We start from the raw sequence: 24,822 nt of genomic DNA, 5'->3' as shown, positions 1-24,822 counted from the left end.
ATCCGCATCGACGAGGATGTTGTATGTGTAATGGTTCAAGCGTCTGAATTCATATTCCCCCATCACTATTTAGCTATCAGAAGTCCGACGACAATGAGGGCATCCACACCGACGAGGATGTTGTATGTGCGACGGTCCAGGTGTCAGCAAAACTGGATAAGTCATCAGAATAAATTGGGTGGGCGTCGGAATTCTGACGCCCCCTCACTGCTTAGCCATTGACAAAACTCGATAGTCATCAGAATAAATTGGGTGGGGGTCAGAATTCTAATGCCCCCTCACTACTTAGCCGTCGACAAAACTTGATAATCGTCAAAATAAATTGGGTGGGCATCGGAATTACGATGCCTTCTCATTGCTTATCTGACAAGGATACTGTCAGACATACAACATCATCATCGAATGCTTGGTGGATGGAAAGGTTTGCACTTATTGACGAATACGATAATACTAAAGATTCATTATTCTATATAAGCCAACCAAACGACAATAAAAACAATTTGACAATCTAATCATGTGATGGTTCGGGCATCAAATGCTTGGTAGATGGAAATATTTGAACTGATTGACTAATACGATAATACTAAAGATTCATTATTTTGTATCAACCAACCAAATGACAATAAAACCAATTTGACAATCTAATCTTTCCACTCGAAGATCAACCTCAAAAAACCATGTATGGTTGAAGAATTGTGTCCCACGTTAAGTTCTTCAATCCCATCAATAGCCACCCATAGGTGGCATACCATAAGCTAGCATGGGAGACATTCCTATTCCACTCATACCTGGCTAAAAGAAACCTCCCATTCCCACTCCCATGCCAGGCATTGGAGGTGTTGGCAAAGCAAAGGGGAAGAAGCTGAGCATACATATTCTGTAAACAAAATAGGCACATATTTATTTGTGTAGAAGATTTAAAATGTTTATTAAAGAGAAACTTAAAATATTCATGGAATCATTAGAGTATATCAAGAACCTGAAGTAGGTATGGAAACACAAAGTCAATCATATTATTCATCCAAGCAAGTTCCAAAGCCACATCTAGTCTGATCAAGTCATAGAATATGAACAAGCATGAAGCAAAGCATTCTTTCTTGCCCTGCAATTCCAAATGCAAAAGTAAGCCCCATATCAATGCCCCAATCCAAAATGAAAATTCAAAATATACTTTAGCCTGTGAGAGAGAACAACCAACTATATGTTTTACCAATTGTATACCTGTTCCACAAAATACACTAGCAATTCCTCTGCAAGTTCACGATCACCTGATTGAGAACAAGTTTCCATTGCATCCTTGTAAAGATTATCCTTTTTAGACAATGCAATATGTCAGCACATAATTTTTCTATAATTTGCTGAAAAATGCTATTTTTCTATAATTTCCTTAATTATGCTCCTAAAAATGCGCATGCTATTTTCTATAATTTTCTTAATTATGCTCTTAAACAAAATAGGCATATATTTATTTTAATATTTAAAAATCGTCAATAGAGTAGAATAAGTGCTCCTTGAGGCTCAATTAAGAAAAATGCATACCTGTTGAGCAACAAGATCTTTCTCTTCTTTCTCCTTGGATTTCTCTTCTTGGACAACCTCTAACTTGTTCCACAAAATACACCAGCAATTCCTCTGCAAGTTCACGATCACCCGATTGAGAACTAGTTTCCATTGCATCCTTGTAAAGATTATCCTTTTTAGACAGTGCAATATTTTAGCACATAATTTTTCTATAATTTCCTTAAAAATGCTATTTTTCTATAATTTTCTTAATTATGCTCTTAAAATGCTATATTTTGTAAACAAAATAGGCACATATTTATTTGAATTTTTAAAAACTGTCAGTAGAGTAGAACAACTGCTCCTTGAGGCTCAATTACGCAAAATCCATACCTGTTGAGCAACAAGATCTTTCTCTTCTTTCTCCTTGGATTTCTCTTCTTGGATAGCCTCTAACTTGTTCCACAAAATACACTAGCAATTCCTCTGCAAGTTCATGATCACCTGATTGAGAACTAGTTTCTATTGCATCCTTGTAAATATTATCCTTTTTAGACAGTGCAATATGTTAGCACATCATTTTTCTATAATTTCCTTAATTATAATCTTAAAAATGTGCATTTTATTTTTTATATTTTCCTTAATTAAGCTCTTAAAATGCTATATTCTGTAAACAAAATAGGCACATATTTATTTGAATTTTTAAAAACCATCAGTAGAGTAGAACAAGTGCTCCTTGAATGCATACCTGTTGAGCAACAAGATCTTTCTCTTCTTTCTCCTTGGATTTCTCTTCTTGGACAACCTCTACCTTGTCTTTAACAAGCTCATCAACTTTTGTCATGTATTCTCGAATGAACTTTGAAAAAGATTCCTTTTTGAATATTAGCTATTTAATTGTGCAGAAGATTTAAAATGTTTATTAAAGAGAAACTTAAAATATTCACAAAATCATCAGAGTATATCAAGAACCTGAAGTAGGTATGGAAACACAAAGTCAATCATATTATTCATCCAGGCAAGTTCCAAAGCCAGATCTAGTCTGATCAAGTCATATCATATGAACAAGCATGAAGCAAAGCATTCTTTCTTGCCCTACAGTTCCAAATTGCAAAAGTAAGCCCCATTTCAATTCCCCAATCCAAAATGAAAATTCAAAATATACTTTACCTTATGAGAGAGAAAAACCAACTATATGTTTTACCAATTGTATACCTATTCCACAAAATACACCAGCAATTCCTCTGCAAGTTCACAATCACTCGATTGAGGTGAGGAGGCATCAGGATACCATATACCGATGAGAGAGCATAGGAAGCTGGAGTTGTACTCATCGATAAAAGTTATACCGATCAAGGAGAAAAGTTGAGGATAATTGATGCATTTGCAAAAACTATACCGATATGACCCATCGACATAGTAAACACTAGCGGAAGGAGTGGAGAATTGTCTTGTCGATAGCCGATGAGGGTATCGGTAAGACTTATACTGATAAGAGTGGAAAAAAGAAGAGTCCATTGGTATAGCCAAAGTGATTGGTATGTGTTACTTTGAGCCACCCCGACACCCGAAGAAATCATCGATGAAGCATATACCGATGGAACATACTCTATCGGGAAGACTTTTCTTATCGTTATGTTTCATTTCAGATTACCTTGATACTCGATGAAGGAGTGGACTGATTGAGCAGAGCGAAGACACTATCGGTAAGACTCATGGCGATGAAGACGGTTGCATCGGTATAGCCAAAGAGATCGGTATGTATTACTTTGTGCCACCCCGACACCTGAAGAAATCATTGGTGAAACATATACCGATGGAACATACTCTATTGGGAAGACTTTGCTTATTGGTATGTTTCATTTCAGATTACCCCGATACTCGATGAAGGAGAAGACTGATTGAGCGGAGTGAAGACACTATCAGGAAGACTCATGTAGATGAAGCCGGTTGCATCGATATAGCCAAAGCGATCGATATGTGTTACTTTGAGCCACCCTGATGCCTGAAGAAATCATCGGTGAAACATATACCAATGGAACATACTCTATCAAGAAGACTTTGCTTATCGGTATGTTTCATTTCGGATTACCCCGATACCTGATGAAGGAGTGGAATGATTGATCGGAGCGAATACACTATCAGGAAGAGTCATGGTGATGAATCCAGTTGCATCGGGAAGATCTATGCCAATGGTGAAGCCCATCAGGGAAACAATTCCTATCGAGATAACGCTAAATGAGATCACCCGATGCCCAATGAGAATATCGGTTTGAGATATACCGATGAGGAGGAAAAGGAGTCATCGGCTTAGGGTATCCCGATAAGTGAAAGTAAGATGTCAAAGAAGATAAAGGGCTATTTGGAGAGAGCCAAAAGGGAAATATTCATCGGGGAGACATATGCCGACGAGCCATTGTCATATCAGAATTCAAAACCAAATTTTTTAAAAGTCTTCTATTTAATACTTGCAGCAAATGCATCTATGGTTCGCACGAGGCAAATTTTATGAGAAGTTCATTATTGCAAAAGAATATGGTGGAACTAGAAACTGTCTTGTCTAAATATTGCGTTGGTGAAAGAAGAATACACAGATAGAAGACATTGTGCCTTTGAAAAAAAGAGTAGAGGATTGCAATTGTAGAAATGGAAGGTTCAAGTTCAACAGGAAAGAAGAGGGCAGCCAAGAGCCCCGACTCTAAGGCAAAGAAATGAAAAACTGAAGAGGTGCCTCTACTCAGGAAGTTGAACCAAGACATGATAGACCAAATGCAGGCACTTGACCCAAAATCTAGAAGGTCAAAGTAGCACTTGCCGGGGAGAGACCAATTGGAAGACAAGTACAGAGAGGTCGAAGATGTCTGGACCAAGGTAAGGGGACATGAATTATTTATGTTCTACTATTTTAGAAGGAGCAAGGAGATGCCACTCTGCAATCCTTGGATGAAAAATTTAGGTAAGATAACACTCCCCAATGTTTTTGTAAACATAAGATTGCTAGAGGTTTTGGTGAGGAATTATAATTTGGTGAAGAGGCGCATTCAACTCTCAAATGGGGAAGCATTTATTAGATTTTCTGCGGGTACCATAAATGAGGTTTTCAATTTAGACCCCAGTCCTGATAAGCCTTTGTCCTTTGGGGAGTTGGAGGAAGAATACCTTAGAATGGACACTTCATATACCGGTTGGAAATTTGATACTCACAAGAGGTAGACATGAAAATTAATAGAGGAAGACGGGCCACCATTCAACATTGATTTGTTTAGACACTACTTGCAGTACACATAAATGCTAGGGAAAAGTGGGAAATAGGTGCCCAGGGTTCTTACTCCAGATAGCTCTCAATGGAAGAAAAAATGTGAGGAGTTGCAGCAAGAAAATAAAAGGATATTAAAACAAATGCAAAGTGTGAGGGCAAATACTGTTGGTGTATTACTAACTAAAAGATTTGAGGTTTTACAAGGCTTTCTGAAAGAATTCTGGACAGTGTTTCAAAAGAACATGGACAACTCAGTTTCACACATCATAATTTCAAACAGATTGGGAATAAGGTTGCATGATAAAATAATGGCCAAAGCTGAAATAGAAGAAATTGAAAAAATAAAGAGGCTGCTGGCTAAACACAATAAATTTGATGAACAATTACAATTTGAATATGATGAATGCAAAGACACTGTTCAACATGGTTTCCCACAGTTAACTAATCAAAAGGGTGAGATAAAGGATAAAGATGTATGGATCTCAAAATGCCGTAGTCTTCTCAATGCCGCCCTTGATATTTCCCAAATTGATGGAATTGAATTGAAAGAGACTGTGAAACAGATGGAAAACTTTGTCATGCTGGAAGTCATTTTTAGGGATATCATCCATGATGCAGACACATATAAGTCTGAGAAGTACTTGGAGCATATCCAGAACTACGACAAGATGCTGGGAGACTAGAACTGATGTCTAAGTTGGAGCCCAGAGTCATGTTTTTCTATGTTTTTATAATATGTTCATATTGTAAAGACAATTTTTTGGAAGTTAGTTTTTAGTTAGTTTTTGTTAGTTTTAGTTTTAATGAAAGGGTATGCCCTTTCACTTTCAAATTGAATCATCATCTATAAATGGAGGATCTTTTAGAATAAGTGGGGGAGATACCTCAAGTTTTATGATCTTATCAAGACAATTTTATACAACACTTATGCAGTTTGTTTTTTGGAAATATCAAAATTGATGGATGATACATATTGAAATCAACTGGTTTGATTATCTATTTTCAATATAAATTTTAAGTGTTCTTCATTCTGAATGGTATATTCTTTTCAATTGATTGATTAGTTCCATGTGATAAATCTATTTTATTAGATTGCGTCAATGTTCTATCTTATGCTATTGTGATTGAGACTAATTTCCAGTTTGAGCATTAGTTTGAAAGGTTGGTTGGCAAGTTTCAAATTGTCTTATTGGTCTTTCAGAGCAGAGTTAAAATTCAATAAGACTAACTACATTTTATATTTCAGTTACAATCCATATAGATGCTTTTGATGTGATGGTCTTGTTTTGAAAATAAGTTATTAAAACTGTCTCCATGGTTATATGTAGGATCTTTCAATTTGAAATAGTATGAAATCAGTAAGGGATGAAGGCATTGGTCTGTTGTTGATCTGATATAATTAAATTAGGTATTTTCAGAAGTAATCTTCATCAAGGAATCATACTTTTAATTTATTCAGGCACAACTTCATAAACATTTATAAGTAAGCATTTCATAATTTTTAGCAAGCAATAAATATAACCAGACAGAATTCAAGAATCATTTGTCTCCTCAAAAATTCTCTATAGAAAAGCCTTTAAGTGGAATTCAATAAGTTCATGTTTTTCAACCTAATTTAAATTCAAGATCATTAGAAAACTATTCAAATGCTAAATTACATCCCACTTTAACTTAAATGAAAGAACCAATACAGAAGTTCCTCTCACCCTCTGAGCAATTCCTATCTGATCAAAGTTATCGTGCATATCTATAGATTCTCGAAGCCTATCATAATCTTCTTCTTCTACATAAATTTTATTCAAAGCCTCATTAACAACAACTACATTGTTGCTCTGTACTACAACCATGTATGACTTCACAAGAAATAGATGTCTACCATGGATAACAAATACAACATAACAAAAGATAGTCATGAAATTTTTCCAAACCAAACAGCTGCTAAAGAGAACGTCTAGAAAAACTTAATACCCAAGTGAAAGACATCTCAATAATCCTAAAAATAGTAACAAAAAAAGAGAGTTTAGAGCCATACCTTACACATGATGTCAACCACTCGTGTGTGGTCTACCCTAAGGGCAAGGACATTCAAGAGGTCATTAATAAGATCTAGGTGTTCTTGCAAATAAAAGTGTACAACTTTGTAGTACAATTCAACATTGGCCACTTTAACTACAACATCTTTGAATTGCATATGATCCCATGCCTTTGGAGAATGGTTCATGATAGTAGTGGCATAATTATCATATTCATCATCTTGAATATATAAATATGTAACTTCCTTCTAGTGCTGCTACTCATCACAAACACGGATATGAGTTCATCAAAGTGACCCTTGTTTTGATAGTAATCACTGACCTCTTCCAAGTAATCCACTTGGAACAAAAAATAAATGTCAGAATCACAAAAAATATAAATTTCTCACCTTCACAACTACACATAACACTGCAGATGAACCTTCCCAGATTATCATGAAAAAAACAACTTATAAAACAAACCACTTACTTGTGGTGTTGTTGTTCGTGTTGGCTTTGTTGGACCTTGCAATTAAGATTCAATATACATTATTCAATAAGATTAACTGTGCAACATAATGAAATATTGAAAAGTGTGTTATCTTATTGAGCTTCGCCTGGTTTCGAGAATAGTTTAATATTATCTAGTTAACAAAACCAACCACATGAAGGTGGAAGCTCATTTGCCCCTCCCCCCCCCCAAACATCACTCTAAATTCCCTGTTAACATCTAACATTCATTCATTGTTTCATCCATTAATAAAATATAACATTCATTCATTATCACATAACATTCAATAACACATAACATTCATTAACACATTAACATGCAACATTCACCAATATTAATTAACACATATCATTCATGGATATTCATTAGCACATAATTACATTCATTAACACATAAAAATCAGTCATTATTAAATAATGTAGATTACAATCATTTTTTTTTGAAGCTATGAAAAGTCTAAGTGGACCATCATTTTCTTCATCACTTCCCACCTCTTCAATTGTTCTTCCCTCTGCTCATGATCTTGATGTATGCCTAGTCCTCTTTTGAGGACGAGGACACCAATGCAAAGGGGGGTCCTCTGCAATAACAAAGAAATGGGTTAAATTCAAATCATTTTTTATTTTTGTTACAAGTATTTCATTAATTTAAAGAACATAACCATGGTGCTCTTTACCTGATGGTGCCACATCATCTTCAAAATCATTTTGTCTAGCCTCAACCTCAACATGTTGAACACCCTCTAGATCCTCTGGAGTTGAAATATGAAAGGTTACATTAATCAATACACCAATTGCAATGAAATATGTTTAAATGAATAACAATGGTCCTCTTTACTTGACTAGGGAACATCACGTTCCTGATATTGTCTACCCGGATCATGCTCCACTTGGTCACCACCGACTACATGCTCTAAAATATTAACAAAAAAGGTTACATTAATTTCTTCACCAATTACAATTTAAGATGTTTATTTGTATTAATAATTACATAAATTTTTTTGAATAGAAAATGAATACCTCCACTACTGGGATGCACATCCAGACCTTCATGTGGAATTTGTGTTCCACGATTATCAAGCTACATTCCAATGTCATGTGCATTTTTATAATTGCTTGCTTAATTAAAACAAATAAATTCACTTTATATTGGAACTTAACATCAAATATATTATTGGTAAGGTATTCAATTTGAAATTATTTTCATATAGCTTATTTACCTGTGTGACGGATGCACCAGAATCTCGTGTTTGCCCACTCAATTCTCGTAGCCATTCAACCACGACTGTATAGCCTTGTTGGTAGGCATTTCTCTTGTCATATTTTGTGGGCGCTCTATTGAATTCAAAGCCCTGCATTTTTGCTTACTATCATGAATTTTGCTTGTATTATTTGATATAAAAAATTTGTTTGCAATTTATAAATATTTTGATGCGATATTTCATTTATTGATTCTTAAAATTTGTGCGACAAGTTTCATATAACCACCATAGCCGAGTTTGTGTTGCCCGTTCTTTTCTTATCTTGCCTTGATTACCTTTGACATGTCACTCAGTCTATGAAAAGTTTGAAACATGTTAGATTATATAAATATAAAGAGTAATTAGTACACAATTACATTCTTAATAGTATCACATACCTTCTTCTGGCATCTAGTGGTGGATTTCCTTTTTTCCTTTCAATTCTCTCCTTCGCATCCAAAATTAGGTCCTTCCACTCCCTCTCTGGAATCATGGGGGGACGCTCATACTTTACGTTCTTCTCTAAATGTGTCCTGTACTGGTCCCTCACATACTTTAGATATGTGCCATCTTTTTCAAGGAGCTTGGTTTTGTTGAATGTGTCATTTCTGAACAACTCAACCATACAGTTTGTGAGTTCATCTTTTAACTTGTTTTCTTGGTCATTCTACCTTTTAAGAAAAAATAAACCTATTAGATTCATAAATGAATTGAAGCTACCTTTGATATAGTTCAAGAAATGGATCAAAGGAAAACTATTCTAGAAATGATGTGTAATAAAAATAGTGGATTAGGGTTAGTTTACATATGATGTTCCACCTTTTACGTATGGTGGGCCCAAACATCCGTAATGTAATGTCATTAACATTTTTATAAAAAATATCATTTCCTGCAAAAAAATCATGGGATAATTAGTCCAAAAGGAGTGATCAGTAAGTAAATTACAATTACACTATATATAATAATAATTTTAAAGTACCTGGAACCTTCTATATCTTCAAGGAAATCAATTCTTCGTCGCTCACCACCAATGTGGTCTGCAATGTTCCCATACTAGCAATACAAGGAGATCTAGGAAATGATGGTATGGTGTCACTAGTATTCGCCTCTCGCGCATCCTCATGTGCATCTCCTACTGCAAAAAATGAATCCACTATGAAATGCCCCCAAGAAAGAACACTTCAAGGGAAATAAACACATAACAAAAGAGAGAGCAATAGAGGGATCTATCAATAGTGGGCGGGTCAACATGACAAGCAGTAGAGGACGTCTGCATGCTGCTTGTTTCTGACATTGCAGTCGGCAATAACCTTGAATGAGGCAGCCTTTCCACAGGAACATTGGCAACACCTGAAGAATAATACATTAAATATATGAAAACTGCAAGAATTGTAAACAAGGACAAACCTTTATTAAGAGTTGTAAAGAAAATATGAACCTTTATTAAGTGTTCAATACTAATCTTAATGATACAATAGTATGAAGGAGAATAAGGAAGGTATGTTTTGATGCAGGACAAAGGTATGTAAATTTGTGACAAGAGGGCAGTGTAAGTGATAAACTAGTATAGTCCTTACAAAAGACAGTCCATGGAATCTATTTATTTAGATTGCTTCAATGTGCTATCTCATGTTGTCAAACTTCATGCTGTCTTATTGGTCTTTGTAATGTCCCTACTTTGAAATATAATTTAATAATAGTAAATTAAAATATAAGTGATCAGATCAGATCAAATAAGAACTTCTAATTGTGCAGCTAAATACTTTATTAACAGTTTAATAAACTATTATTACAATCACATATACACACAGAACTTATTATTTTTCATTCTAAAGAGAGAGAAATAGTATAGATAGGGAAAGGCCTATGTAAATAACACTAGCATTAAAAAAGCAAGTTCACAAGTCCAAAGAAGGAGTAGTTTTAATGTATAGAACATGGTCATCACCTGCACTACCTGCAATACCCTAATCATGTCCACCAGGTTGATGATCACACATGAAATTTTGTAAAAACAACATGTACATATTTTAGTTAGTGACATAAAAGAGTATAAAATATAAACCATTATTGAACTTTTGTTATAATTAAATCTTTCATTACTGCTTACTCGCATGTTTCCTACTGCTTGCATCAATTGATTCATCCTATCTTTCATCTCATCAGTCTGAGGGGTCGTGCATACCAAAGAAACAATCTTTTTATTAATTTTTATGATAGACATTTTTATCACTTCTACAGGGTTTGTAGAAATTGCGTAGTCCTCATCGCTTCATACTGTGTTGAGGTGCTGATGTAAGAGAGGTTCCTTTCCCTTTCCCTGAAGATCCATCTATGACAAGAATATTATTAACACTATCAAAATTTCTCCAAAACGCTCAAGAAAAAAACATAGTAATGTAACAGTTTGCCTCTATCTAATTTATACAATTACAATGAGGTTTACTTGCTGGGTAGAAGTGTCGGGACCTACATCCTTGTCTGTGCTATGTGACGAATCCAGGTTGCCTTGTGACAAAGAAAAAATAAAAACACGTCAGGGAAATGAAACCAATAGACTTAGCAAAAAAACTTAATAATAAGATGGTATATTGGAGTCACTAATTGGAGGTTGGTTTAAATGGTATATAGTACGTACCACCCCCATGTTAGTAACTTTGTTTGTATCTATACGATTCAAATTGTAATTGATTAGAAACTCTTCCCTTGCACTTATTGATTTTATCACACATACGGATACACGATTTCCCTCGTGCGCCTCAAATATGCAATTGGGTTGCTTATTAGTTGACCTAGGTTGCGTACTATTTATAAAACCTACAATATTTCTTGTTGCTTTTGGCCTTCCATCAATGTATACAGCCACTCGTTTACTTTGATCATTATCTTTCTGTTGCATATAATTTGCTGACAATCCATACCTACACATACTTTTTTTATATCGAACAATCTGCATCCAATTTTTTTAATTGTAACAAGGTCCAACATACTCCATCAATTCAACAACTTTTTTGTAACAAACCTTTATGCCATCCATGTAAAATAGGCCCAAACCATGTAATGGTGAAGGTTCTATGCGATATATCCTCTCGTTAACACAAAAATCAGTGTTTATTGGAGGAATTTCCTTGGGTACCCATTGTTTCTCTAGATGTTTGTACCTCAAGGGAACCTCGATGTCTCCTTTGGTCTACTCATCATAAGAACATGACCCCCCTTGAACAAGGAAAAATTCCATGCGTTTACTGAATTTTATTTTAATATTTTGACCTCTAGTTGATCTCTCTATTTTAGACCTACTACATGTATCACTTTCATCGGCTATTCCTACATTTACCTCACTTGAGGAAGACACATCTAACAAATACCTATTTGGTGGTACCTACACTCCATCAAATGAGAGAGTTAGTTAGTAATGAGAGAGATATTTTGCAAATGAGGGTAATGTTGATGAAGAAGTCAGCCCTGAAGTTGACGTTGAGATTAAAAATTGAATAAGTCCAATTGAGGCCTCAAGTGTTGATAACTTTATTAGATTTGCTGCTAATGTCGAGGTTTGAAGAACTAAGGAAGTTTGTTTTCCTAGTATTTTTTTTAAAATAAACTATTTCTATAGGATGTATTGACTTATACCTGTCGATCCATGAGAATATGTAGGATCCTCGTCAAAGGGGTTCAGGTTCCTACATATGTAATTCAATTATCTTATGTTAGCTAAAAATTACATGACATGTATACTAAAAATCACATAGTACACAACATGAACAATGTGAAATCATCATAATCATTGTATCTTTTTTCATTCCTTACCTTTACTTTATGTAGACTGTGCAAGATCCTCAACTAAAGGGTTGATGATGTCTATAGTCAATTACCTGTTTACACCAAGGGTGGCAACATCACACAAAATATATACATGAAATCAACACCAACAACTGAGCATCATAAGCATTACATTTGTAATTTGATAAACAATAAATATATATGTATCATGAGAATCATAAGCATCACATATGTATCATCATATATGTAATTGAGCATCATAGGCATCACATATGTATCATCATAAACATGTAATCTATCACAGATGTATCATAAATCACCATCCATCACATAGCTAATAGATAGTCCACATTCCATAAATAAACACAAAGTTCAAAAAATGTCAAATGTATCATCATAAACATGTAATCCATCACATATGTATTTTAAATCACCATCCATCACATAGCTAATAAATAGTCCAAATTCCATAAATAAACACAAAGTTCAAACAATGTCATACATTTCATTCATGTCATTGATCTTCTTCTTCATCCAACTCATCATCATGACCATCATGATCATGATCATCATGATCATCATGATCATTATCATGATGATGATGATCCATCATCATCATCTTCATCGTCAGGGGGGAGGGCCCTGCCCAATTCTATGGCCCTACTATTCTAAAGGGGTTTCTTGATGAGTTCTATAGTATCGGAGTTTCGGGACACATGGTTTGGGTCTCTGGGTTTACGGTGCCTTCTGGTGGCTCGACAACATTGACTGTAGATGAAGCATTGGCAGTCATCATCATCATCATTGTCATTGTCATTTTCATCACCATCACTATCACCATCACCACCACCACCACCACCACCAGCATCATCATCATCATCATCATCATCATCATCATCATCATCATCATCATCATCATCATCATCATCATCATCATCATCTTCATCATCATCATCATCATCATCATCATCATCATCATCATCTTCTACTTCTTCGATATCTTCTTTTTCCATCTCATTATACTTTATCGACCTTCCTCTTGGATCATGTCTAACAACAAATGACCAACCCGGTTTATGTGGAACCTCTGAGTAAAATACCTGCTCACATTGGCTTGGAAGAACATAGGGCTCATCCCCAACTAGCTCAAACGACCTTGTATCAACCATTGTAAATCCATTATCATGTTCAATAACAGTTCTATCAGGATCATTTTTATTCAATCATAGCCTATACCATTTGACGACGAACAAATCTAATTTGAAGGAATTATAGTCACACTCTAGTATATCATCCAAAATGCCATAGTATTGATTTTGAGACTCTCGAGAATGTATGTCATTTCTAGATCAAATATTGGTCACCTCAAAGACTGCAGTTATCCCAGAATCACAAGTTTTCTTCATGTCATCCAAATTTTTGATGCGAAATTTATGACCATTGCAGCACATAGCCTTGTGGTGTTTGACCTACAATATGTCTAACATGTTAAAACTATTGCATTGTGAGTTGATAAACATACGGGTGATTAATAAAATTATACGTACCTATTTATCTCTTAAACCATATGCTAAATCAATTTCCCTTTGCGTAACATTGGAATCTCTACGATGATCTTCTTTAACCAATGAAGCCACACCTTCCCTTGTTAATGTGGAATGTTGACATCGTTCAATCTACACCATCATCCAATCAAGATTGTTTGCAATATACAAATGTAGCGCATCCCACTTCCGACCAACTGTACAAATAATTAATAGATGACTTAGAACTGATTTATTTACAAGATTAAGAATTAATTAACTACAATAACATCTTATAATTACCTCTCACTTTCCTCAATCTACTTTTCCCCATCAAGTACTCCCCTTCGAATTTGTTAATGGGGTTGGGATCCCAAATGCGATCTACGTGGATCTCCGCTGCAAACTTAGGAAGATATTCAACAATGTACACCATATTCTGTTATACCATATATCCCTCCACCATAGAACCCTCAGGATGTGCTCTTTGTCGAATCAAAACCTTCAAAAATTTCAAGTGCCTCTCAACCATCCACATTGACCTAATGTGTACAGGTCCACACAATTCAATCTCCTCAACTTGGTGTATGAGGTAGTGTTCTTGTGCATTGAAAAAAGTTGAAGGTAGACACTTTTGCATTTCATACATTAAATGAGGAATTTTTCTCTTCCAATATTTTATATCTTCTTTATGCATTTCTTTAGATGACAACCACCTAGAAGAGATTCAAGATGCAAAAATATATAAATGAGACTTTACAAAATAATATATAATATATTACATAACAAGTAAAACAAATCGCAAATATATTATCTATACAACAAATCGAACAAAGATCACTACTTACCTCATGTATTTTCCAAGATCATATATGACTTGCTTGACATTATTGTCAAATTTGTCTGGGAGAGATAGAGGTAGAACGTACTGCAACAATTATCAAATGATATTTTCATTGTTTTCTAACATAATACAATGAAAATTACATGCGTAGTATACAAATATTTAGTAAATAAACAAAAACATGAATTACCTTAATGAAGGTATGCCAATCATGTGTTTTCATCTCTGGCCCAAATTCACTTTTCTTTGATATGAGATTGTTTATGTTCGTAGCAAATCTTGTGGGAAATCGAATTTTTTGTATGACTTGTTTTATAGCATTGTTTTGCTAGTCTGTTAATAACCAATGAAGGACACTTATATTAATATGGTCTCCATTGCTATTTGATTGAATGACATTTTTCATTGCATGATTGGATTCCTGAATGTCACTACAAATTTTGACAATTTTTTCTTTGTCATGCCTTCTCTCCAATATTTTCCATAATGTCTCTGTTATATTCTTTCCAATATGCATAGTATCAAACAAATGCACAATTTGTAGCTGCTCGTAGTAGAAAAACCTACTAAATTGTCTCAGATAAATTTTAGTCCCTTTGGAAGGTGGTCATTAATGCCTTGATGACCTTCACGATCATCAATTACATCATCAGTAAATAAAACACAATAGAAAAATACAAATTCCAAACATAAACCATTTGATGGAATGACATTAGATTGATGATTAATTCTATTATATTCCAACTTCCATAGGCAAGGTGTCATTATTTTTGGCTTTGATGTAGTCTCTTCTTTCCCATTGACAAAATGTTTTTTCAGTATTTTGATACTTATGATTTCTATGGAGGAAGTGCCTATACTCATCAAACACCTGCTTTCCTAAACTTTTTGAATGATGAGATTTCATCTTTGGACCACAAACTGGACATGCAAATTTTCCCTTTGTTTGTAGACCTACAACATAATGTATAATTGGATTAAATATGTTAATTTTTATAATTATAATTATAATGCGCAACTTGAACATTGTAACATACCACAAAAAGTGTTAGCCCTGGCACATGATGTATTGTCCATACAAGTATTGCATGGAATTGAAATTGTCTTTGTCCTATTGGTCTAGAGACATCATACATAGTGACACCATTCCATAACTCCATCAACTCATCAATAAGAGGCTCAATATACAAATTCATATCTTTAACTTGGTACTTACCTAGTTGAATGAACAAAAACATTACATAATAATAATGACCATTTTACTGCAATATTTATAATTAAATGTAGATGACTATTAAATGATAAAATACCTGAAACAATCATCACCAATATTATGTGCTCCCTCTTTATTGACATCCATGGAGGAATGTTATTGTTGATAACAAAAACTGGCCACACCGAGTAAACAGATCTCATCTCTCCAAATGGATTAACACCGTCCGCTGCCAATGAAAGCTTTAGATTACGAGGTTCTTCTTTAAAGTGTGGCCACTTTTCCTCTATATCCAAAATGCTGAACCATCCACAAACATTTGAATAATGTCATCTCAACTTCTATTGTGTGCATGGTAATCCATAAATTGTGCCAAGCTAGTGCACCTGAATAATCATTGCATACATGGAATAATGGGAATATAACGAAGAACCTTGTGAGACACCTTTTTTGTTATTTGATTTGTTCGATATCTATTGATATGACATTCAGGGCATTCTGTTGCAAATTCATGTTGTTTATGATATATAATATAATCATTGGGACAAGCATCCATTGCTTGATACTCCATTCCAATATCTTTCAAAATGGGAGATAATTCTCGGTATGAGCGAGGTAGAATATTTGATGGTGGTAACAAAAACTCACCTATCAATCTATAGAATATTAATTTGTTAATATAAAGAATATTAATAGTACACGATTCACCCTTTATTAACTATAATGACATATAAAATATATCTTAACATACGTGAAATTCTTATGTTGGATAAACCATTCATAACCTTGAAGTTCACCAACAACAATACAATGGAGAGAAGAGTTGTTTGGGAGCCTTCATAAAGGGGCTCGTATGCCTTCTCAAGTACAGGTAAATCATGAACAACATCAAAGTCATCTTGATCATCATGATCGACTGCACCAGTACTAAATGTGTCACGGATCAATGTATTTGTACCATCATCTTCAATTGTATTTTCTGGCGCATGATCATCATCTTCCATGGATCATTATCTTTAGCTTCGATATTCACACCTCCATGTTCCTCCACTTTGAAAAACATATTCTTTGGGTTGTGTTTGTCCATATCATGTGCCCTGAGGAGCTCGACCTATATAAAAATGATCAACATAAATAAACCATGATCGTGATCTCATCATGAAGTGATTTATTATGTATATAAATTGTTAAAATGATATAATGAACAACTTACCAATGGATCATAATCATGGCCCCCTTCATTGTGACCATGCTGCCTACAATGTTTCTTAGCTGTTTTGATTAGAAGTCTTCTAGTCTTTAAGCCCTTACAAATTTTGCAGGGACAATAACATTTTCCATCACCTTTTTCTTTTCAAATTAGACCAGAATCTAGCAATTGTCTTCTTATTTTGTTCCTCATTGATATTTTTTGACATTGTCTTTCTTCACATGCAAAAAAGTCGGGCTATCAAAACTTCGGTGCGTAACCTTCATAAACTACGCAAAAGGATATTGCAAGTATGGAAGTCTTCTTAGAACTAGTTATATAGAAGTTGAAATGTTACTTAAACTTAGACTCTGTTCAATTATGAAGACTATTTTATTTAGATAGTTTTCTTGGCTAAAAAAGAAGCTTGATTTTGGCAAGTTGATGAAAAATATTTGAGTATTAAAAAAAGAGAAACCTTTTTATTGTGTCATATAATAGAATCAACTTAGGAATATAATCTTGAGTTAAAGATAACTCTTCATTATACAACCTCAAATAGGTTATTAGGGGCCGGATTCAATCCAAATCTTATTAGGAAAAACATCTAAAGCAACAAATAATCATGACTGTAAAAAACAATAGTTAAAAGTATTGAACAAAATGTCAATTTTCTCATTGAATCTTCATCAAATTTTTTTTTCAATACATAATTTATAGTAATACACTTGCTTCCTATTTATCCAACAAACAATTACATGGAAGTTTTACTTTCAAACTGATATACAACCCTGTAACTGTCACAACCCTGTAGAATTAAGTGACAGTCAGAGGCTTTATTTGATCTAGCCTTACAAGACTTTCCTCCAACTCTGTCACACACACACTTAATCTGAATAAATGATGGATTTTATAGCCTCTCATGGCTCTATAACTGTTCCAACAACCCCTAAGACTGGAATGTACAATTTGACAACATTTTATGCATTGTTGCATTACAACTTTGTAGTGACACCTTGACAACTTTTGCCTTTTGACATGAATGACCACTAAACATTACTTAGATACTCTAAACACCTTAGAATGGACTCAAAACAACATATTAAACCTTTATTACCCTTCCATGGGTACATTTACATTATTTGAACAATTAGGACATTTACAATTATGTGAAAAGATACATTTAGTTTCCAAATGGCAAAGTGTTTATTAGATTTAGCCATGGCACCATAGATGAAGTTTTTAGCTTAGAACCTAACCCTGATGTACCCTTGTTGTTTGAAGAACTAGAGGAGGAATTTGTTAAAATGGATACTACTTATAAAGGGTGGAACTTAGCTTTCCATAAGGTTCAGAAGGGCATTCTAATTGAAGAGGATGGTCCCCCATTCAACATGGACATTTTCAAACACTACTTATAGTACACCTATATGTCATGTGGACAGGTTGGAGGTATAGAGGTCCTTGATGTAGCTAATATTGGGCCGTTGGTGTTAGCAAAAAATGTACAGATGTATGAGCCAAGACCCTTTGATTATGCTACTTATGTTGTAGAAAAATTACATGAAGGTTTCTTGAACCTCAGAGATAATAGGGAGCCCACTTTCAAGTTTTACTCGTTGTTAATGCATTTGATTTTTTTTAATGGAAGATTTAGGGGTATGTGGCCAATGAATTTAAAATTGAACATAGTGGATAGAATAGGTAAAGAATAACTAGTACAGATGTGGACATCAGTTTGGGATTCATGATATGTGAAATCAAACTACATCAGGTTTGAAGAGCTAATAGTAAAGCCATTATGCCAGATGTATGGTGTCCCATGCGAAGGATCTATTTCAACTGAAGTTAAAAGATTTCTTAGACCTTGTATTTTTGATGAAAGAGGTATTGTCAATCACAACTGGGGTGATTTGTTTATTCACAAGGATTTTACTTGCTTCAGGATTTATGGTTTCGAAGGAACCCCATATCTATTGCCAAAACCTGTACCAGACATAATTGCTTATCTGGAGATTGTGAGACAGTTAAGTATTTTGAATGTCAAACATTTTGGAGGTATGCATAAGCAGACTTTCCTACCTGGGACTCTTAGTTTTGGGGATTTTACCATTGTATCAACAAAGTCTTATGAAGCCATTGATAGGAAACTGATTGAAGAATACAATTTGTTCAAATATGTTGCTAGGGTCAATTATGACCCTGAGGGATATATTCACAATTGCAAGAAAAGTCAAAATCTAGGAGATTATATTCATGTTTACTTGGAAGCAGAGGACATGTTTAGAAACATGGAGGAGGAAGAGGCCCAAACGACCATTGATGAATTAAACAAGAAATTGGAAGAAAAGAAAAAGAGATTGCAAGAAATGGAAACTGAAGAAGAAGAGAGTGAAGGCGAGTCCGAAGAAGTTGAGGTGGTATCTAGGCATCAAGCACCAGACACAACAAAAGAGCCAGACTTGCGAGAGAAAATTGTTGACAGGCTAAACATCCATAGTGATGCAAGATACGATGAGTATTCTACCTTTGTGTCTGATGATGTTTTTATTAAGTCAAAAGAATTTAAATCTTTTTAATATAATTTCAAAGGGAAAAAACTGAGAGACTCTGTCCCAAATGTAACCCCTGAAAAAGAATTAGAATTATTGGGGAAACTAAAGGAAGAAATCAATTTAGAATTGACCACTATAACCCCTCAAAGGGGAAGACAACTTCTTAGTGAAGTAGGAATTGTCATCTTTCCAGGATGGGACATGAGTGCATCATTTATTTTTGATAGCATGTTACAATATGAGAATAAGGATTTTAAATTGGATATTCAGGGGGTAAATGATGTGTATGTCGGCTCTAGATTTGACCAGAATGAAGAGGATTTTCTTTTATGGGCTCTTTACCCTCCAAACAAGAGGCCAAACATCATTGATGTGGATAAAGCCTTTGGTCACATGATGAAATTGAAAGTTGGTGAAGTAGATCCTATTGTTACTGTTGATATGGGTATTGATATTTCAAAATTTAATAAAGCACAATTGGTCAAAGTGATCAAAGAAAGAGATTAGTGTAGACACCTAAAAATGTCTCATTGATCATGTACTAATTATTCCTCTAATTGATTAAATAATCTTTATTATTTAATTAATTTAATTAATCTTATTCTTCTAATTTCATATTTCCTCATAATCTTACTAATTATTTTATTTCTTATTCTTTCATCATTTAATCATTTTAATCATTTTCTTAATATTAATTAAATATTTATTATTTAATTAATTATGGTTAATTCCTCAATTTAAATACTCTTTATTATTTAAATAAATTAATTTTCAGTTTCTATCTCTAATCATCTAATCATTCAACCCTCTTCTAAAAATTAATTAAATATTTATTATTTAATTAATTATTATTTAATCCTTTAAATTAAATAATCTTTATTATTTAATTAAATTCCATTTCTAAAAAATTAAATAGTTTCTTTAAATTATTGAATTAGCTAATTAATTCTTCAATTCCAAATCCCCAAATTCTAATTTCATTTAATTTCATATTCTTCTAATTTCTTCCAAATTCAAATACATGTGCATGATTTCAAAAACCAAATTGAAGTTCAAAGTCAAGTTCTAAATATATTCAAATGCTAAATTGAATTAATAAATCCAATTATTTGAATAATATCTCATGCAAAGATTAAATTAATAATCTAAATCTAAATGCAAGCACATGCTAAATTAATTAATTCATCAATTAATTAACTAAACCATTTATCTCTCCAATCTCCATTTCCCTCTTTTAGTTAGCTTTTTCTAAATTAAGCTCTCTGTGTCATCCTCTTTATTTCCTCCAATCATTCTTTTTCTTCCTTCAATCAAATTTTTCTCAATCAGTTAACTCAATTAATCTATTCAATCTATTGATTTTCACTCCTACAATCAGCAATTCAACTATCAATTTTCATGTGAGCTCACCTAAGTTCCACCTCTTGATCAATCTATTCCACCTTCAAATCAATCTCATCCAATTTTGTACAAATTGAGCATCCAATCTCCATTTTCAACAATCATGAACTTTGAATCTTTGTGTCACTTGCAGGTTACCAGTGCAATATCTGAGAGCCATCATACCATGAAGAGGAGAAGAGAAATAGAAGTTCTACGCAGTTACGGAATAGGGAGTTTTTGACTTGATTTGATGATTTATAATTCCTATTTCTTAATTGCGTTATTTCATTGTATTGTTTGTTAAATTCTGATTAGGATAGGGATTCGTGATTTCCCTTTTTGTTTCTAATTGATTACTTTGTTAATAGAGGATGAATTTTGTATCCCACATTTTGGTGAACCCGACATGAACTAACAACAATTTAACCTTTTCTATGTTCTGTGTGATTTTTGCAGATTGTGCAGATTTTTCATTTTTTTTGCAGGTTACACGAATTTTGAGAAAAGATATTTCTGTCATGCAATCGAGCTTACATCATCATGCAATTGCATAGACAAAATTATGCATTCGACCCTTCAGGGTCACGCATTCATTCTGATAGGGTCACGCAATCGCCCTATCCAGATCACGCAATCGCCCTTTCTGGATCATGCATTCGCAGGAAGCTTTGCTGTTTAATTTTTTCTTCCATCTGTTATCTCATCTATTTAATTCTATCTTAAAATTGGTTAATCCGGGATCAAATTGTGTTTTATTTCATGATTTGATTAACACTGTTTATGGCAAGAAAGGTGCAAGAAGGATGAAACAACAAAGGAGAGAAGCCAAACGATATCAAAAAGTTCTCTAGGCAAAAAAATTGATACGGGATTTGGAAGAACAACTGGCCTTAGATAGATATAATAGCCCAATTCTTTCTTATATAGTTAAATATGATCTAATCAATATTGAATGGATGATGAGGGATTTGGTTAGGGCTTCACAATTGGTTTCATAGGTTCCTGATCGGGTTTAGTTTTTCTTATTTTTTTTTAGTTTTTAACTTTTTTTGTTGTCTGCATTCTGTCACGCAATCGACCTGTTAGTGCTATGCAATCAACTAGATACCGTCACGCATTCAGTTTGTCAGATTTACACATTCGATTTGTCAGATTTACGCATTCAGTCTATAAGTATCATGCAATCGCCTCTATCAAGTTTTGAGTTTCTATTTTTTGTTAGTTTATTTTTACTACTAATCTTCTATTTACAGCCTGTGGCGGATTCACAGAGAGGATTATATTAGTAATTTTGCATGCACACTTCACACTTCAATTTTTAGTGCTTAAAATCAACAACAGTTAAAATGGACATGCATGGATAATCTCACACTTCAATTTTTAGTGCTTAAAATCAACAACAGTTAAAATGGACATGCATGGATAATCTCACACTTGAATATTTTAGTGCTTAAAATCAACAATAGTTAAAAAGGACATGCATGGATAATCTCACACTTCATTGTTGGTGTTTAAAATGAACATGGGCTAAAATTGACATGCATGTATCTCACACTTGGTTTTTGGTGCTTAAAAATCAACAAATGGTTAAAATTGACATGTATGCCTTCATACTTGGATTTGGTGTTTAAAATTGACATGCACATGCGGATCTAACACCTAAATTTGGGCTATAAAATGAACATGAATCAGGCTGCATTAGATTAAATCATTTTCTATTTTTTAAGGTAAATAACTTTTCATTGTGTCTGGGGTGGACCTACTGTTGCACTAATTGACTTTCTACCCACCATCGGGCTCTGGGGAGAAAGAAGGAAGGTGACAATGACATCCAAATTTTCTTTTGTTCTATGTAGTGAGGGGTAACTTTGACTGGTGATTTCATCACCCCATAGAGGTACTTCTAATTGGGATGCGTTGGGGATATCACCTCTCCCAACGTAATCTAGAGCAGGTTTTTCGAGTTGCTATATAAATATACTGGTCAAGCGGCTAGAGTGTTGAGTGAATTTGACGTATGTGGGGGCCTTCCCTGCACCGATAAGCTCAACTAAAGCCTTAAGTGGCTTGCTCTGAGAATCCATCATTGGATCAGGACCCCTCAAAACCTAATACTAAGAACCAATTTAGCTGCCAAAAATCTTACATTCAGTGGTTTCGAGAGTGCGGATCGTACCCCATAGATACCCCTCATGTACCTTACATTATGAGATAGAAATCCCTCGATGATAAGATCTTCGGATCTTTGGGGTAAGAGAGATTGGCATGCCCAAGAAGTGTGTGCCATGGGGTGGAGCCAGTGCTGCCAGACTCTCTATCTGTCCATCTTGTTTTGGTATTTTGCTGCGGCTCACTGAATGGTGTCCACTATCCAGTCTAAGATTGTATTCCGTGCTTTTTTATGTATCATTGTGATAAACCAGTATTGAGTCAGTCCTTTGGGCTATTTCAGGCCCTATCCCACGTATCTTTGAATTTTTCAAGATTGTATACAAATTGAGTCAGTCAGCTATACATACCTACCAGCAATTGTTCTCAGATTCAAAAAACTACAAAACATTGTCCTACACACGAAGTTACCAAAAACAAAATTTATTTTGAAAACTGATTCTCAAAAGTCCTTACATACTTGTGACCTTAGGCAGTCCCTTACATAGTCTTTTTCATAGTCCCACTTATGTCCTCATTATCATCCTACGTCTTTTGCATAGTCCCACTTATGTCCTCATTATCATCCTATGTCTTTTGCATAGTCCCACTTACGTCCTCATTTTCATCCTACATCTTTTGCATAGTCCTAATCATGTCCTCATTATCATCCTAAGTCTTTTGCATTATCATCCATATTAGTTACATAGTCCTACATTATCATATACATCTTCATCTAGACCTCATATATGTCTAAGTCCATTGTCCGTTATAGGTTCATAGCATGTGCCTTCATGGGTCTCCTAGGTGATGGTTTGCTCCCCTTCGAGCAACCTAATCTAGTTCCAAACGGTGGTCAACAAGAAATCATTGATGGTCTAGCTAACTTAGCTTGGGATTTAAGAAGCGCACCTCAATATATAGGAGTCATACATGAGATAAACATTGAGTCTAGGATTTCCCGTATAATTGATAGAGAGATTGAGGCTGAACAACTTCATCGACAAATGGAAAGACTTGCATTAGAGAAATCTAGAAATGCTAAAAAGGTCTCACATCAAAATCCTCAATAGAGTCTAGTATAGTCGTGCATACCTCATATTTACGTCTATTGTCTAGTGTTAGGTCATCGTCTTGCATAGAACCACCCTCATATAAGAAAATTTAGATGCCCGTCACAAGGTCCCAGAAAGTGAAAGGAATAATGGACCCGAACAACACACAGTCTATAAACCCTACTTGGAACATGGACATGTCAATAGGTTAACACTCAGGTACACAGACAATGTCCACCATAAACGAATTACAACATCATTTGACAAAAGAAGAAATTGAGTCTGCACAGCAAGACCCACATGTCCTCATGATCCTAGATGCACTTATACATAGCGATAGGGACACATATCTTTCACTGTTAATACAAAATGGGGCAAAACTACTTGAGGATTTTGATGTCACAAATATTTTACCACTAGGAAAAACTTTAGGTCAAGATAGAAGTTAAACACCACCCTTGACACAAATACAAGCAACGACCTCCAGTTTTCCTCAAAACGTACCTACCCAAACAAATGTCAACACAAATGCAAACTTTCAAACAAGTGTGTCATCCTCAACAATCAATGCTAGTATACCATCACAAAGCATACCAATAATATCAAG

Source organism: Cryptomeria japonica, chromosome 1 (genome assembly GCF_030272615.1).
Source record: "Cryptomeria japonica chromosome 1, Sugi_1.0, whole genome shotgun sequence".
NCBI lineage: Eukaryota > Viridiplantae > Streptophyta > Pinopsida > Cupressales > Cupressaceae > Cryptomeria > Cryptomeria japonica.
This window is presented reverse-complemented; position numbering follows the sequence as displayed.